The 16,566-nt window shown below is 38.3% G+C and overlaps 1 protein-coding gene across 1 annotated transcript in view; it reads right to left on the reverse strand.

Moving 5' to 3' along the window:
* ZFHX4 (zinc finger homeobox 4) overlaps positions 1 to 16,566 on the reverse strand; it is a 126,617-nt gene that overhangs the window by 25,435 nt on the left and 84,616 nt on the right. The window lies entirely within an intron of this gene.

Below are 16,566 nucleotides of genomic sequence, written 5' to 3' on the forward strand. Positions count from 1 at the left end.
ATGCTGTTTTCATTGCAGCACAAAAAAAATAAAAATCATATTTCCCAGTTCAGGTAAGAATTATATAAATTAGGAGGTGAAGGTAAAATGGGATCCAAAGCACCAGGCTGCTCAATTTCATAAAATCTTTAATGACCATATAAATTAACCCTGGAAAGGCAAAAGGTCACAGACACACATTTGCATACACTCTTCTATTCACTTTTGATAAGCAGAGCTTTTATGCTGGGAACATGATACAATTAACCCTTCAGGAACCATACAAAATGCAGCTACCGACATTTTAAGTGTCAAGCATTAACTGAAAATTACACACTGCATAAAATTTTCATTGTAAATGCTATAGTGATTGAAAGGGGAAATAGTGGCCCTCTTCGCACCCCATGTTTTATTAATAACATTCTGACAGCCGAATGAAATATCCTCTGTCATATRTAGCAGCTGAGCACAAAAAAATTGCTACTTAGTGCCTCGCTCGCCAGGCATGCACTGAAACTGTATGCCTGGGCAAACAACCCTCCGATCGATGGGGTGAACCTATCCGGCTCTCGACCCTCTGTGAAAGCTTTTGCAGGTGGGGAAAAGATTAAATAAATAAATAAATAAATAAATAAATAAATAAATAAATAAATAAATAAATAGATAAGTAGATAAATAAATAAATAAATAAAAAGGCTGCAGTTTCAGACACATAACCAAACCGACAGAGCTCCCCAATCGCAGATCAATGACGCCCTAAAAGGACAGAGGACGAGTAAACTCCCACGCTGCGTTTTTTACACAACCTAGGGAGAAAGCGGGTGCCCGCTTTTAAAAATAACTGCAAATTTATAAATACAGATATACATATCCATAGATGTAGGTGTGCGTTTATGAAAAAATGCCAGCAAAACGGAAGGACACGTGGTGCTGTTTTCGCGGCCCCTGCCCCGGCGCGCGCTCATCAAAGCCGGGAGGCTCCTCGGGCGCAGTGGGGAGCGCGGCYGTGTGCGAGGCTGGCAGGGCAGCGCGCCTCCGGATGCGCCTCGGGATCGGGAGCTCCGGGCTCCGCTCCGGTGTCAGGCCCCTGGCCCGCCGCGGCCCGTGGCAATTCCTCCTCGGCTCATCCTTGGGAGCGGACGCGTYGTTGCTTTTCCTAGATTTACTGGCCCAATCCCCCCGGGCTGGAAAATGAAGTGTCAAAGTGCTACTGAGTGTCCTTATCTTGAGGGGACATAAAATTGTAAGGGCTATCGTGGCACACATTAATAAAACATTGTGTGCGTGTCAGGGGAAGCGAAAGAAAATTATGAAGGTACTAAAAGAAAAGCTACAGTATCATCTGGGTCTCATCAGACAATTTTTTGCAGGGTGCTCTCCTGCTTTTCCTGGTATGTGTTTTAAGTGTGAGAGAAATTCCCAGACATGTTCTCCTATACATCATCGCGGTGTCTGACCTCGGCCTGACCCTGGCAACAGTTTGAGAAATCTGAATGCGAACAAAGACTCTGTGTCAGCAGCGGGGAGAGATCGCGGGATAGACTTTCCCCATCAACTTAATCGCAAACAGCAGTTCCGAGGCCATAACTTTACAGGGCTCCGCCAAGCCACAGACACGTAACCTTTGGAGGTGAAGCCGGCCCCCGCGCCCCCCGCCCCCCGCCGGCGATTTTTCTCCGTCTTGTGGTGCTCCCTTTGATGTAGCGAGGCAATTAGCTCTAATGCTCCWGCGCTGCAGCCCCGGTTTATGGCTTGGAAGGTGAGAGCTGTTTATTACAGGTAGGCTCCTGGGGGCCGTAAAGGCTTTGCAAATTTTTAATCATGCAAAAAACTAATCAAAATGTAACTTATACACACCATAAAAATTAATATCATTATTATGCGCCGGTATAAATTGCCTGCCTCGGCTTTCGGTGGCGCTCCCTTCTGGAAAATACATTTGGCATTCATTTCAGAAATATGTATGGCATCCGCTCCAGAAATAAATTTCGTAGGCAAAATGATAATGCAACTTCTCATATTTTCCTTCAAAATTACAGAAAGCCTCTCAGAGATTCACGCTGTCGCCACATTTCTCAGAGCGAGATGCTAGGAAAATAAAACAGCCCTCACTTAAAAACAGAAAATTTACCAAAAAAAAAGCTTAAGACCATTTGTTAGAATAAATATCAAGGCTATCTCATGAAGCAGGCTATCAAAGGCTCTGTAAAGTTCTTACTCGTGTCTCTTTTTAGTGACTTTTTTTGCTCTTACTAAGTATGCTAACCAACAAGGATATTATTCAGTTATAAAAATGTGGTAGCTCCTGCTCAAAGATACAAAATCAACAAAATACGATATGATGGTGCTGCAGATTCCAGGACAAGTCCTAACGCTCTGTTTTAAATTTACAAGAGTCTTGCCTATATACATTTACAAATGTCAGCTTTGAAAATGAATAGAGCACCGGATTCAAACGTACTTTAATGGCTTTAATAACACTTACTATTGCAATATGATATTTTATTCACACCTGGTTTTATTTTGTCTAAATGTTGAAAACTTCTTTTGATGTTGGCTCTCTTGAGCTTAGCCATTATCAAGGTTTTTTTTTCCCCTGCAACTGCCTTAGAATTAAACACAAAAATGAGGTTAACTGCACTGAAACTGTCAAACAAGGGAAAATGGAAAAGTGAAACTTCAGAAGTAATGTTAATCAGGTGATATTGCATATTACATATTCTACGTCATATACTTTAATATTGATCTACACTCTTGGGCTCCAGTTCAATACCAGTTTTATGAAGGAAGACCCCAATGACCTTTCTCAGTCCAAGAATCAAGTCACATGAGGATTTCAGTTGCAAAGTCTAGGCCTCAGACAGACAAAGTCGCATGACACAAATACATAGCAGCAAAACTAGATGAATATTCAAATGGAGATTAGAAAAGCCTGACTTGCTCGGATACAAATAAAAGAACAAATGCATCCACCATAGCATCCAAGGGTTGGGATAGAGAAACAAATGCTATTTTGTTTTCGAATAAAATGTTCAGCAGATAAAACACGACATGGCAAAGTCAAAACAATCTTCTCTCCTTTAATCTAAAGGCATGTGGATAATTGAGGAGGCATATCAGTCACATTTTCCTGTTTCACCAGAGAAGTTTCCCTAGTGATGTTTCCGTAACATAGGGAGCCTGTCTCCAAGTCTATCTCAAGAACATATTTTCCAGGGTATTTTTTTTAAACATCACTGACATATCAATCAACTGCCAGTAGTTCCTGTTTTAGTCCGAAGATTACTGACATACATGCATAAATATATATACACACATAGAAATATATATATATAGATATCTCTTTTGCCCCTTCCAATTTCCTAAGCAAGGATGATCTACTAGTTGTGGGTGAGTAATTGTGGTTATGAAAGAGAGAGCAAGATTAAGCAAGTGTTTGTGGCTGAGGGCTGGATGGATGGGGAAGGAATAAATCAATTGACTAAAGTAGTAAGTAAATAAATAGGAAATGAGAGAGAGATTTTAAAAAATAATTGGGGCTTGTTATTCAATATGTTCAGTAAACAGATGAATCAAAGGTACCCAGAAATGTTTAGTACAGGTATATACCAGGTTCAGCTCAAAGAAGGAATGGCTTATTGAGATCAACTGTTAGGATGAAAAGGTAACTGATAGCCAAAGATAAAGGAAGGATGGGAGAGATGGACAGATGGCAGCTAATGCAGGAATAGGAAAAACAAATAACAAAAGAAAATGAAGAAGAAAAACACATCGAATATGTGAGAGAATAAAAAATATTTAATAGAAAGGCTTGTGAATCTGCTTCTAGATTATCCTAGTTACACTAAGTGGATACAGCATTTCTCTGACTTCTCAATTCTCACAAATATTCAAGAAAATATTTTCTGGCTGGTCTCGCAGAGCACACATTAGGAACAGGATGCTGCACTCATTCAGGATCTGGACTCCATCCTCTAGTGGTCGTATTTCATCTTCAAATAGGATTTCTAATTTCTCACTGGGGGACTCGAGGGGAATAACGGCACCAACTCGTTAATAGCTGTTTCTAATCACTGTGTTATATTTAAAACTATAGCGATTAGAAGGCTGAACTTCCCACAAACAACCCTATAATTAAGCGTTGATGGTCACACTGGCCAAAAAGTGCTAACAGGCAGTTAGCATAAAATTCTGCCATTTTGTCTTGTGGTGCATCCTTTGAATTTTTACAGTGAATTTTTACATTTTTTATTTTCTTCTTGMCGAAATATAGGATCCTTTCAGAGAGGGCTGACTGCGAAGCTGGCTGAGCAGGGAGGTGGCTCCCTACCAAGGGGTGTCACAAATCACACCCACTTTATCCACTCACCCCACCCAGCAACCCGTATTCCCCACTTGCCAYGCTCAGCCTCACCCTTCTGGCTGCCCGAGAGAAAGAGCTCTCATCTACTCTTACTTATTTTTCTTCCTTAACTTCTGGAAGGCTAATCAGCCCAGCACTTTTTTATTATTTTCTGGTCTATTCTTTTCTACCTTTTTTTTTTTTTTTTCCCCTAATATAGCCACAGTCCACTTCCAACTGTTTGCAAAGCAAAGGGAATGTTCTCCCCAGAAGTTTAGAGGGGTGGAGTGTCCTTCTGAGTCTGGCTGCTGCATACACTCTCCCTTTCTCTTGTTGCTGGCTGGGATTGACTGCTTTCTAGTCTCCCTCCCATCTTCCAGAAAAAAATTGGGAAAAGATGTGTTTTGCTATGAAAAATGGTGTAAAATGTAGAAAAAAAAATGTTGGTAAGCTAATGCTGAACCACACTGCTTTATCCAAAAAAAAAAAAAAAAAAAGGAAAATCTGTTCTTTTTCTTGCTTGTTTTTATGTTAATATTTTATCAAATATTTTGCAGGAGGCAAAAGGAGCATATGCTGACAAAACCATTAACAGAGAATGTCAGCTATTCAGAATGAAGCTCAGCAATGTTTTCCAGATGTGATGGAGATGAACAGTTAATCATTTATTATGCAAAAAGGGATACTTTTCTTACTCTTCTTGGCCACTTGGAGAAAGGCATTGAAGCATGAATCTATACTGAGAATTGTCTAACTTTTCCAACTCATCAGTACTTTCCTTTTGGATGCCATTACGGTTCATAGACACTGCTGTTTCTCCCATCAGCAGAGGTGATGGAGAACATTAGTGTTGTCTGACAGGAAAACTAACATACTTCCATCAAGGTTATTTTGAACATAAAATTAAACCTCAGTGCTAATTCTTGTCCAACATGCTGGTGTGGATTCACTCTGCCTAATTTTATGTGTGACTCTAAATTTCTTCTGTGGTGAATAGAGATAGGAAGGTACTTCCAGGGGCCAACCCACATTTTAGATAAACTGAATCAACCTGTAGAGATGTCTAAATTTGACTGTAGTATGATTTTAAAGTAAATTTTAGTGTTTAGGGTGGAGAGATTTCCACTTTGGCATTGCATTTAATGCTAGAAGTTAGGTGGTTGAAACTAAACCACCTAAATAAAACCTTCATCCAACACCCAGGAAGATGATTAAAGTCTCCTCATGACCTTCACCCTTTTTTTGGGTGCTTATTCCTTACTGAAGGGAAGAGATAAATTCTGGATCTTCACAATATCATTCAACTTGTTGTACACCTCTTTCTTTTCTGTATTGCTGCTCAATCTGTCTTTTCAAAATCCTTTCACATAGAAATGCTTCTAYAGTTCCTGATTTCTTTAACTTTTTGCTACCTCCTGCTTGAGGTGAGGTTTCCAAAACCTCATATAAGTGCTGAAAGCAGCACTCACATTCTCAGTTTCCAGAATACTCCTTTAGAGTATTTTTATAAGGAACTCCACAATGTTAATTAACAGTTTATTTAAAATGCCATTTTAATGACATATTTTATCAGCAACTCAACTTTTGGGTTCGTCTCTGAAATCCTTCTCATTTACCTTTCAGATTTTCGTTCTGAATTATGCACCTCTTTTTGGCTCACCAAGAGCATGTCTCTGAAATTATCTGTAAAGAATTCTGTAAGTGCATATATTTCTCCTTTGTCTTTTGAGAATAGTAAAGGAATTTATTTTCTTTGCCATCTCCTGATCATTTTGGATTGACTCTTTACTCTCTGGTGACCTAGCAAATCTAAATACTCTTCTGCAGGCTTTCTACTTCTGAGGTACTTCAACAATTCCTACTGAGCTATGTACCTTCAAGAATTTATTTCTCTTAGCCAAAACCTATCTTCAGTTTTATTAACACTACTTCAGCTATATTTCCATTTTTAAGGATATTTTTTCTGACCTTAATAGATTCTTGTACTATGCCTTGTCATGTAGCTAAAACATCTCCCTCCAGTTTGAATATTCTCTCTTCCTGATGCTGTGTCACAGGCAGAAATGGATGCTAGTCCAGTGAAAAACAATTTTATTTGAATATACATTCTATTATATTCTACTTTTCCACTTTTTATACTACTATTTCTACTTTTTTTTCTGTTTCATTTAAAAACAGACTTTGAAGATTCTTTTTTCCTGAATGACTTAACAAATATTCTATAGCTAGAATACACAGTAGTCCATGATTTTTTTACAAACTTTTGTTGCAGATAGCACTGAAATCTTCAGAATTCAAAATTCTGGCTTAACACACACATGTATCAAATGTCTTTTTCTTTTCTTTTCTTTTCTTTTCTTTTTGAGGGCACAGGGAGAAGACAATATAAGTACTTTTATTTTCTCTTCCAGCCCAGATTGCAATGGTTAGGTGATACGTATCTTCAGCAAGACTGCCACCACAAATTCATCCAAAAGCCTCCTGTAAAAACTGGGCAAAATCTTGTTGACTCCCTGCTGTTTCTCATCTCTTTCTCCCTCCCTCCCTTCCTTACCTCCTCCCAATCTGGATAATTTGGATGACTGTCAATATTTTGTGTCATTAATCAGACATTATTTAGTATTTTGGCATATTCTTGATTTCCAACATAGCTTTTGATTCAGAGTCAAAAGATGCTACAGTTCTGTCCTCACCATCCACAAAAACCTACAGGATTCTTCCTTTCAAGTATGGTACTTTAGCACCTAAATCTAAACTTTTCTTACTACATGGTTTGTAACCAGGAATTATACTATATTACTGATGATTCAGAAACTTGCAACTCCAGTCCACAGCTGAACCTGTGAGAGTCACTCACACAGCATGTTCTGAAAATAAACAATATCAATTAATTCCCAGATAGTACCATGATGGGTGATTCATAAATATCAAAGCAGAGTAGATTGCCTGCACATTCAGATTCTCTAAACTCAAAAATGCCATTTATTTCAAGGACTCCYAGTGCCAAGTCAAGCATTTCTGTTCACCCCGTTTTGCTTTAAAACTTCTTGTGTCATTGCTAAAGAATTGCATGGTGACCTCACTGGTTCCCCCCCTTTTTTTTTTTTTTTTTACTAAACCAGTGCAACATACTAGATATTTTYTCTTTCACTTCATCTTCTTCTTTTAATCTTTCTATTCTCCACCATTCAATATYTTGCACTACATCTGCCTTTGCTACATCATGAGTCAGAGGTCTCCTTTGAATGCGCTTTTTTCCCCCAAGATATAGTATAAATAACAACCTTCCACCTTAATATTTATTGTGTATATATACGCATACATATATATTATATAATAATATATATAATATATATTATATAATATATATAATATATATAATATATATAATATACAATATATATGATTATTTGTATTATATAATTTATAGTATATGTACATATTATATGTATACAGTGTAATTCCATTTCTGCTAAAAGAAAGGCTTGTAGAGCTCCTGCTCACAAGGAGTTAATGAACACAACTGACAGTGTCAATTTAGCTAGGAGCCTGAAACGCCTTGTGAGGTGGTTCTGCTGAAAGTATTTCAGAGAAAGCTTCTCTGAAAGATCTGATTTTAAAAATTATTCTTAATAGCTGCAAACAAGTGGACAACTTCAAATGCTCATTTGGAAGGTTAACACACCCTTCCTACCTCTCAGCTGTCTTTTCATTTGCTCAGAACTTTGGTAAACTTTAACTGTTTTGATTGAAATTTGCTGTGCTGAGTCTCTGCTGCAGGTTGGATATCATATGCATTTTTTGGAAAACTTCAGCAAATATGATTCAGTTACTTCTGAAAACAGGAACAGGACAAATAAATTTACGTTTATATTTTGGAAATCTGTTTTAATGATTTTAAGCTAGGACCTCGAATTCAACAGGCAGGATGGTGTTTCATCCTGGCACCACGTGAAAATCTGCCTAAATTCAGCCAAGCAACATACTTTCAAAAATCCCTGCTTCCCCCTGCTCCTGAAAGCCTCTTGTATTAAAGAGCTGAAATTTTCCTAGGATTTCATAATCACTGAAAACACTCACATTTCCCACGGTGCTGAGAGCTCGCCAAAGTGCATATTCAGCCACATCCTACTGAGCCCCTGCACACCTCTCAACTCAGGCGCTGCTTGTGCTGAGCATTGGGGTCGCCATCCTCTCAAGGGCACTGAAATTTAACCAGTCCTTCCAAAATACATCCCCTCCCCTGCATGACCAGCCTGCACAGGGAGCATTCACCATAGCAGTGAGACTGAACTTCCTTTTCTCATTTGCTGTTGCTGTTGTGTTGGTGTGGAGAGTGCTGGGAACTGATTGCTGAGGCAGCAGGTTTCTCTTCATGCTCTCAGCGTGGCGGGAATGAAGGAAGTATGGAAGTGAGAGCTGGGGGGGATCAGAGGAACAGAGCTGTGGAGGAATAAGCATAGGGAGGTCCAAGGAAGAGAAACGGGGAAAGACTAGGAGATTGGGGAGGATCTGGGGTGGGAATCAAGACCACATGAAATGTAGCTAGAAGGCAGGAGGCTAAAAGACTGGAATGAGTGAGACATACAAAACTGGCATTCAGGAGATCAAAGAATCATAGACTCATTATGGTTTGAAAAGGCCTTCATCAAGATCATCAAGTCCAACTCTAAATTCATCACCACCATACCTGCTAAGCCATGACTCTAAGTGCCTCATCTACACGTTTCTGGTTGGGACCAAAGSTGCAGGAGATCACTGGAATCCACTAAGCAACTGAGGCAAAGGCATGAAGACACACTGAGGAGCTTGTGCTCCTCAGGGATATTAAAGTTGGCAGTTGGTGGGAATAGATAGCTTGGATGAGAGGCCAGGAAGCTCAGAATAGAGTTGAAGTGTAGGAGGGACGGTGTGAAGAATGAGAGGAGGAAGCAGACTCCAGAAAAATAGTGAATGTAGCTGGGGTGGGGAAAAACATGTATGAAGAGAGTGAGAGAAGTGGAGAAAAAACGGTAGCTGGAGATAGTGATAACTAGACACACAAACTGGGAGTTAATGTAAGAACTGGTGTTCCCCCGATCAGAATTTTTCTTTGTAGYAAATTCAAAGATGCTGATATTTCACATGAGTTTCAATATAATATTAACTAATAACAATTTTCACCTGTGAAAGCAACACCTCAAAAAGTATCTAAAGGATTACATACATGTAAACCATTTTTAAAGAACCATTAACAAAAATGCAGGAGTCAAATACTCTTAATATCTTAGGAAATGCATAAAGGCATTTCATTTATGACATAGTCCTTAATTCCTGATCAAGTGCTATTTTGTGGCAGACTCTTACCCTACTCACTGCACAAAACCAATGCTGTGAGCATTGGTTCACGTTTTGTTTTCCTCTCACTCTTTAACATGTGGCCATGTTTCTTTATTTCCTACATCTCTTCAATCCATTCTGAAAAGCAAAATATTCATTTCATTATTGACCTTTTATTGCTGCACAAACATTAATGAATATATCTTCATTACAGCCCTAAAAGATGAGTGAGAAATGCTGCTGTTTCACAAATGGGAGCTATAAAGAAATTGAGGTTAAAAAAAATCTACTAACTTGGAGAACTCAGTTTGATACAGATGGGACACAATTTTTTCCAAGTACATAGCGATATATAGCACTTTATATGCTCAAAGCACAGCACTGATTGCTTTCATTTGCAGCTCTGTGTGTTCAGCACTTATTTAGCACTATACTACAGCCTCAAATCAAGCTCTCAGAAAATGAAGGCCACACAGTCAGTGAACTCCTGTGAAAAGTCTGGGTAGGGTGACTTGCTTAGGATAAAATAGGAACACTCCAGCAGAGGCAGATATGGAAGCAATTTCTTCAGTTGTCTTAAACATACCCCATCATTTCTCTTCCTGGCATCCCAAGCCTCCTTCACGAAACACTTTCTGAATTTCTCAGCATAGACGGTAAGGCTCTAAAGACAGTTTCTGCCTTCACAGCACATATTCATCTCCATCTCCCATGCAGCTCCCATTCATTACATTCAGAAAGCTAAGGGGAAAATGCTATGTGACCACGTATTTAAAGACCATATCTTGCCTTGTGTACACATAAGGTGCTGAATTAAGGTACTACAATGTATATTCGTCTTTCTTGATTATGACAGTGACTTCCTTCATAGGCAGAAGCAAAACTATAGCTTTCCTATATATGATTCCTGATATATGATTTCCCCCCTTTTTCTCATTCAAGTGTATAATATTAGCAAGCAGTAGTTTTTTTTTTTTTATAGGAGTCATTATCTGAACAAAATCGGTGCCATATAAAGCTATAAAACGCACAAGAGTGATCTGTAAGGCAATGCACTGGGATTTGCCTGCACAAATCAGGCAATGCACTGGGCTTTTCCTGTACAAATCAGGCTGAGGTTCACAGGAGGGATGTGCATGAAACCTCTTGTAGAAGTTTTGCTGATATGCTTCACCATAAAGACCCAGGCTCATCTGATTTAGGAGCAGGAATTAGCAATGGGATTTAAGAATTTAGAAATAGTCAGTGAATGTAGTTACTGAGTTTTAGAGTAACTATATAAGGTCCTGTTTTTATCAGTGCCTTTTATCATTTACCAGCAAATATCAGTGCCTGTTAGTGAAATTTAACAGTTTTAATGTCAAGTTTGTAAACAGCACATTCAGACATTTACTAGTCTATTCACACATTAAAATCATAAAAAATAGAGTAGTTTCATTTAAGTAAATTTGAGACAGAATTACAGTTGAGCAGACGTGCCATATTTGTGACAGTTACTGTTTGCATTTTGAAACAAGATTTCTGGTCATCTCACCATAAACTTCAGGAAAATAGGCTTATGCAACGCAAGGTTTCATCTTCAGAAGTGCCCAGTGTTGTCTCAGCACCCACAGACTGAATGCTGAGAACTTTCAAAAACTATACAGTATCAGAGAAATTAGCAAAAACCTATTTAGCAAAGACCTATACATTTGGAACAGAGGATTTTTACCAATGCAAAATAGATGGTCAACACCTGGCCTTTAATCAGATTTATAGTCCTCATAAAACATATTTCCTCCATACATACTGACCTACAAATACATTGGCAAAGTCCTTCTCATTTCAAATCATGTGTTCACAGAACCATGTGTGCCAGGCTTTGAGGTCTGGGGATTATAATAGTCACTAGTTTATAGCAGTATTTCACTTGAAAGGTGGAACATGATGTAAAGCAAGCAGCAATAACTTCCTAAAGCAGGGRRAAAAAAAAAAACCCTATGAAGTTGCTTATTATAAGAGCAAGATTAATTTAGGCACCTTCATAAAAAAATAAAATTCTACTGCTTACTGTATATTTAATCCATGCATTTTTAAAGAATTCTATTTTTAGTCTTATACAGAGTCTGATCATATAATGTGGAGTTTCTTTCAAGATATGGAGAAAAGAGCTTAATTTATCTTTATGAAAATAAATAAATATTGCATGATTATTTTTAATTATGTAAAAATTAACCAAGCTATTTTTAGGCCCAGACCTAGTTAGCTAATATGCTGCTGCTCTTTCTAGTCAGTCAGATTTTCTGATGTGGATGGTATTTCTAAGRATCACAAATTAAAGATGGGACAAACAATTCAGCTAAATGTGTGAAGGTGCAAGATAAAGCAGTTACAGCTGGCACCACTTTTTGCTGTTTAAACTCTCTGTCTTCAAAGTATATTCCCCTTAGTAGCCCTAAAGAAGTGCTGGCAGTGAACACCTTTCTTTCCAATTCCCACAACAGATTTATTCCACTGATGAAAAAGCTTTTAAAACATGTCCTACAGATAAGAACCAGTGCTGTGGTTCAGCTTGTAACAGAAACCAGATTCAAGATTTTGGTTGTCTATCATACTTGCAATAAGTTGTGTCCTGTATTCTTGAGTTGGAGGACTGAGCGGTCTCCGCAAAATTCTCCACAAAATTTGTGGAAGAGATGAAATGGGGCAACCTGTTTGGATGAGGATTAGCCGTCAACACGTCCTTTTCATTCATCCAGATGATTTGTGAACGCTCCTACATCTGGTCGGACCAGCACATTTGCTACACTCAATACTACCAGCAGCCCAAATGAACATACTGGTTATATTTTCAGATGATGAGCTAGGAAGACAGTCTTCATGCAAGGTTGCTCCGAGCTAGTGTCTATTTTAGACTGTATACACGGAGGTAGCATTCAGCAGTCATTCCCTCATGTGCAACATACAATTTGTCAAACTGACAAATACTGCGTTTCAGATTATGACTAGAAAAGAATTTTTATATCGATATCTTCAGGATGTTTCAGTGTGGTATCTAAGGTCAAAGGGATTGCGGGGACTGTGCCACTTCCAAGGTAAAGGTATGGTCTGCTGATTTTGACTACCACCTCACAGAGTTGATACAAAGTTGAACTTCATAAAAAGGTTAAAATATTTCCTGTTATTCATATATGAATGAGAAAGGTATGAACCAATGCATGAGTTGCTTTCAAAAGGAACTATGCACACAAGGAATTAGAAGTATGCAGCTTCTTACTTGATCTTAAATTGTCAGACCCTTCAATAAGAAAGGGAGAATTAAACTGAGCATCTGTATTTCAGGAGGCATGAAGTTAAGGAAACCCATTCCTCAGTTGCTAATTAGGCATCTCTGGGACAAAAAAACACCTTTGGATATTGGTGTAGCAAAAATCAAATCTATCTTTATTAAACTAAGACATTTTAAGTCAAATTTTGAAGGAGAATGAGAATAATATACAACAGTGTTTTACAAGTTATGAAAGACCCAAATATGCAGCATTCCAAAAGAAAAGAGAGAGAGAGAAAGAGAGAAAGAAAGAGAGAAAGAAAGAGAGAAAGAAAGAGAGAAAGAAAGAGAGAAAGAGAGAAAGAGAGAAAGAGAGAAAGAGAGAAAGAGAGAAAGAGAGAAAGAAAGAGAGAAAGAAAGAGAGAAAGAAAGAGAGAAAGAAAGAGAGAAAGAAAGAGAGAAAAGAAGAGAGAAAGCGAGAAAGCGAGAAAGAAAGAAAGAAAGAAAGAGAGAGAGAGGGAGAAAAGCAGAAACAGGATTGGTCTGAAGATATTTCCTTGGGAGCCTAGCATGTATTATAGTTTTTAGAAATACCAGCTATCGCCTCTTTAAGAGAAACGAGCTGAAAATGGAGTTGGATTTAGCCAGGCCTTCTTCCTTGCAAGTTACTCACTGGAAATCATGTAAGCAAAATCACTTGAGACTACTCAGCATAACTAAGCTAGAACTCAAACTCAATTCCTAACAGGAAAAAAAAATCAAGGTAAAAATAAAATTGTTAAATATTTCAAAGACAGCACATAGCTACAGAAATATTCAGTGAATTGCTTCCAGAAACACTTGCAGATCAAACTCTCATGAAAGCTGATTTCATATATTCCCTCATTCACAATACAAAAATTTTCATGGAAAGCTTAGTTTCCAGTCTTCCTCATGTCATTCATCCAGTCAGGGCCAGAGAATGGCTCTCTACTGGAAGCCAAGATGCTTAGCCTGTAACCATCAAAGTCAATGAGGGGACTTCAGTGAGGGAAGTTAGAGATGTGCATTACTGAGGGCAGCACCGAGGATGTCTCTTGTCACAGAAATGTGGGAAGAGTGGCCAGTTCTCAGAAGCTTCACTTAAAGTCTCATGGATTACTCATAGTCCCAGATTCTGGAGTTACGCAGGAATGTGAACTTTCACTTTAAAATAAAACAGAATCATGGCACAGTTGTGAAATAAAAAAAAAAAAAAAAAAATGAGGAATGCTATTTCTGAACACTTAAGCAAAACGAGAGCCTCAAACCCAACCCCAAACTTATTTTAGTCCACTCTCAATTATCCAGAGTAGTACAGAGGTAGGGTTACTCAAAGAACACAAATTATACTAGAAGAACACATACAGTACTTTTTTTCCCCTTTAATTGCCAATAGTTATGTATGAAGGAAGAGCATCTGATGGCTGCGAGCAAGGGGCTGCAGCCAGTGGCATGGGCAGCTGATGAGGGCTGCCTGAGTGACAAGCCAGGTAATGTTGCCACAGATAATTCAGATTTGAGTGTTTAGTTAAGCTCAGGAATTGCACCTCAGTCTCTTGACTCTGGAGCTATGGAGTTGACAGTGTTACAGACTGTCAAAAAATACCACCCACCCTCTAAAAACCTTCTCTCTGTTAAAAGTCACTTGACAGGATCTCAGAAGAACTGTAAGCCTTGTAAAAACCTTTTTTACTGAGTGTCTCCACCCATGTTTTCTCCCTCCAGCTACAAGCAACTGAAAAAAAAATGTAGTTTAGAAATGAAAAAGTTGTGAAATTTGATAATTGGGTTAATAACAATAATAAAAAAGAAACCTTTGAAAAATTGAGGACAAATAATCTTTTATTGGAGCGATGTTGTTTTTCCCCTCGAATGAATTATAGATCAACTATGTGGAAAACACTTTGATAATTATTTTAGGGCTCCTATGATTATGAAAACAGTACATAGCTTGTTTCCTTTTAAAGTGTCCCCACCCTTATTTAAGCAGAATTGCAGTTACAACAATTTTATAGCACGTAAAATGAAAACACTTGGCCTACTAAGTTACAGTGAGGCAACACATACGGCTTTATATCTATACAGTATCATTTAGAGTCCCGCTGTTTCATTTATATTGTTGAATTTGTTTTATCATTTCTTCATCTAGCCTAATTTGCCTAACCCCTCTATTTGATATTCCTCCTACTGTTTGCTTATTTCTCACCGAAAGAGCGTAATAGCAACAGAAACCGTAATCTATTATAAATAAAGGCTAAAGCTGGCGGTATATCTTCTTAGACACATGAACATTCCTCTATCTCTTTCGATTCCAGGGTTTCAAGAGTTTTCTTTGTTAGGGGAGAATTTAATAAGACAAATAATCAGTCATGAAGAATGAAGTAGAACCCGGCTAGTGACTGCTGAGCCCAAATGATGCATTGTGCAGGAAAGAGGACAATACAGTAATTCTTTGTAATATAGGACACCAAAGAAACAAGAGGCACAAAACACAAGTTCTAAACTATTATAATGAACTCTGGGACTGAAGACCAGATCTTCGCTTTTGATAAGGGTGTTTTTCATTGCTGCAGCAGCACACAGACGCCTACAAGCTGGTTGAAAAGGCTGCGAGGAAAGCCCCCAAATGAAAAGGATGCCCAGTGGCACGGAGCCAGCGGGGTTCGTTGATTCAGAGTGGACATTAGCAATTCCTCTCTGTGGAATAAGAAATCTCCAATAGCCTTAGCCTTACCGCAACTTTTGCCTACTTCAAAAATCTTGGGGATCTATAAAATTCCACATTTTCAATTGCAAAGTAAAACTAGTCCAGAGACTAGTTTCTAAGGTGCTTTTTCTTTCTTAATTTTATTTTCTTTTGCATTTGTTAACATTTATGATAAAAGAACAGTTCAGTTAGAAGTTCTGGAAGAGCTGGAAAGAGAATAAAGCTTGTTTTACTATCTACATTTTGAAAATGAGAAAGCATATCAAGCTTCCTTCCCGAATGGAGCTATTAAATCTATTGCAGAGGAAGCAAACTGGAGTTTATAAGAATCTGGCCCTCCGAGAATTCCAATGTGTAAAAGCTGTGGAAATTTTACTTTATTGCCATCGTTCCGCCTACCACAAGGGAGCACTTGTAATATTGATTAAATTGGACATGGACAGCAGAAAAAAATATGTAACATTTATCAAAGCTTACAAGTGCAGAGAAAAACAAAACCAAGAGCTTCATTTGTTATTGTAGGGTCTAGAAAAAAATGAAGAGAGATGCCTTAAGTTTAATGGGAAAACAGTAATGCCTGTGTTTTTGTCAGTTTGTTGGAGTAACTGTTGAACCTAATTCTTGGCGTCCTGCAAAACCAATTTAAACCCCAAAGCAGCTTACCCTCTTGAAAGCCACACCTGCAATTAGGAACTTGGCCCCTGTCTCTTGACCTGTGCCAGATATCATTAATTCTACCCATACCACCCATATTTATAGTTTTCTGTTTCAAAACTTAGACTTGGAAAAGTTTCACATGTATTACCTCCCAAACTGAAAATGGTTGTGAGCAAAGTRGAATTCATTCCTTTCTAGCAAGCTGGCTGCATAAAGAGATTCTTTTGCATCTGCACCTGTGAGTGATCTGGGCTTTTCTGCCCTTTGGGCATCTTGGTCAGATGTCTTGCTGAA

The sequence above is a fragment of the Nothoprocta perdicaria genome, unplaced genomic scaffold (assembly GCF_003342845.1).
Source record: "Nothoprocta perdicaria isolate Ctin4 unplaced genomic scaffold, notPer1 scaffold_198, whole genome shotgun sequence".
NCBI classification, from domain to species: domain Eukaryota; kingdom Metazoa; phylum Chordata; class Aves; order Tinamiformes; family Tinamidae; genus Nothoprocta; species Nothoprocta perdicaria.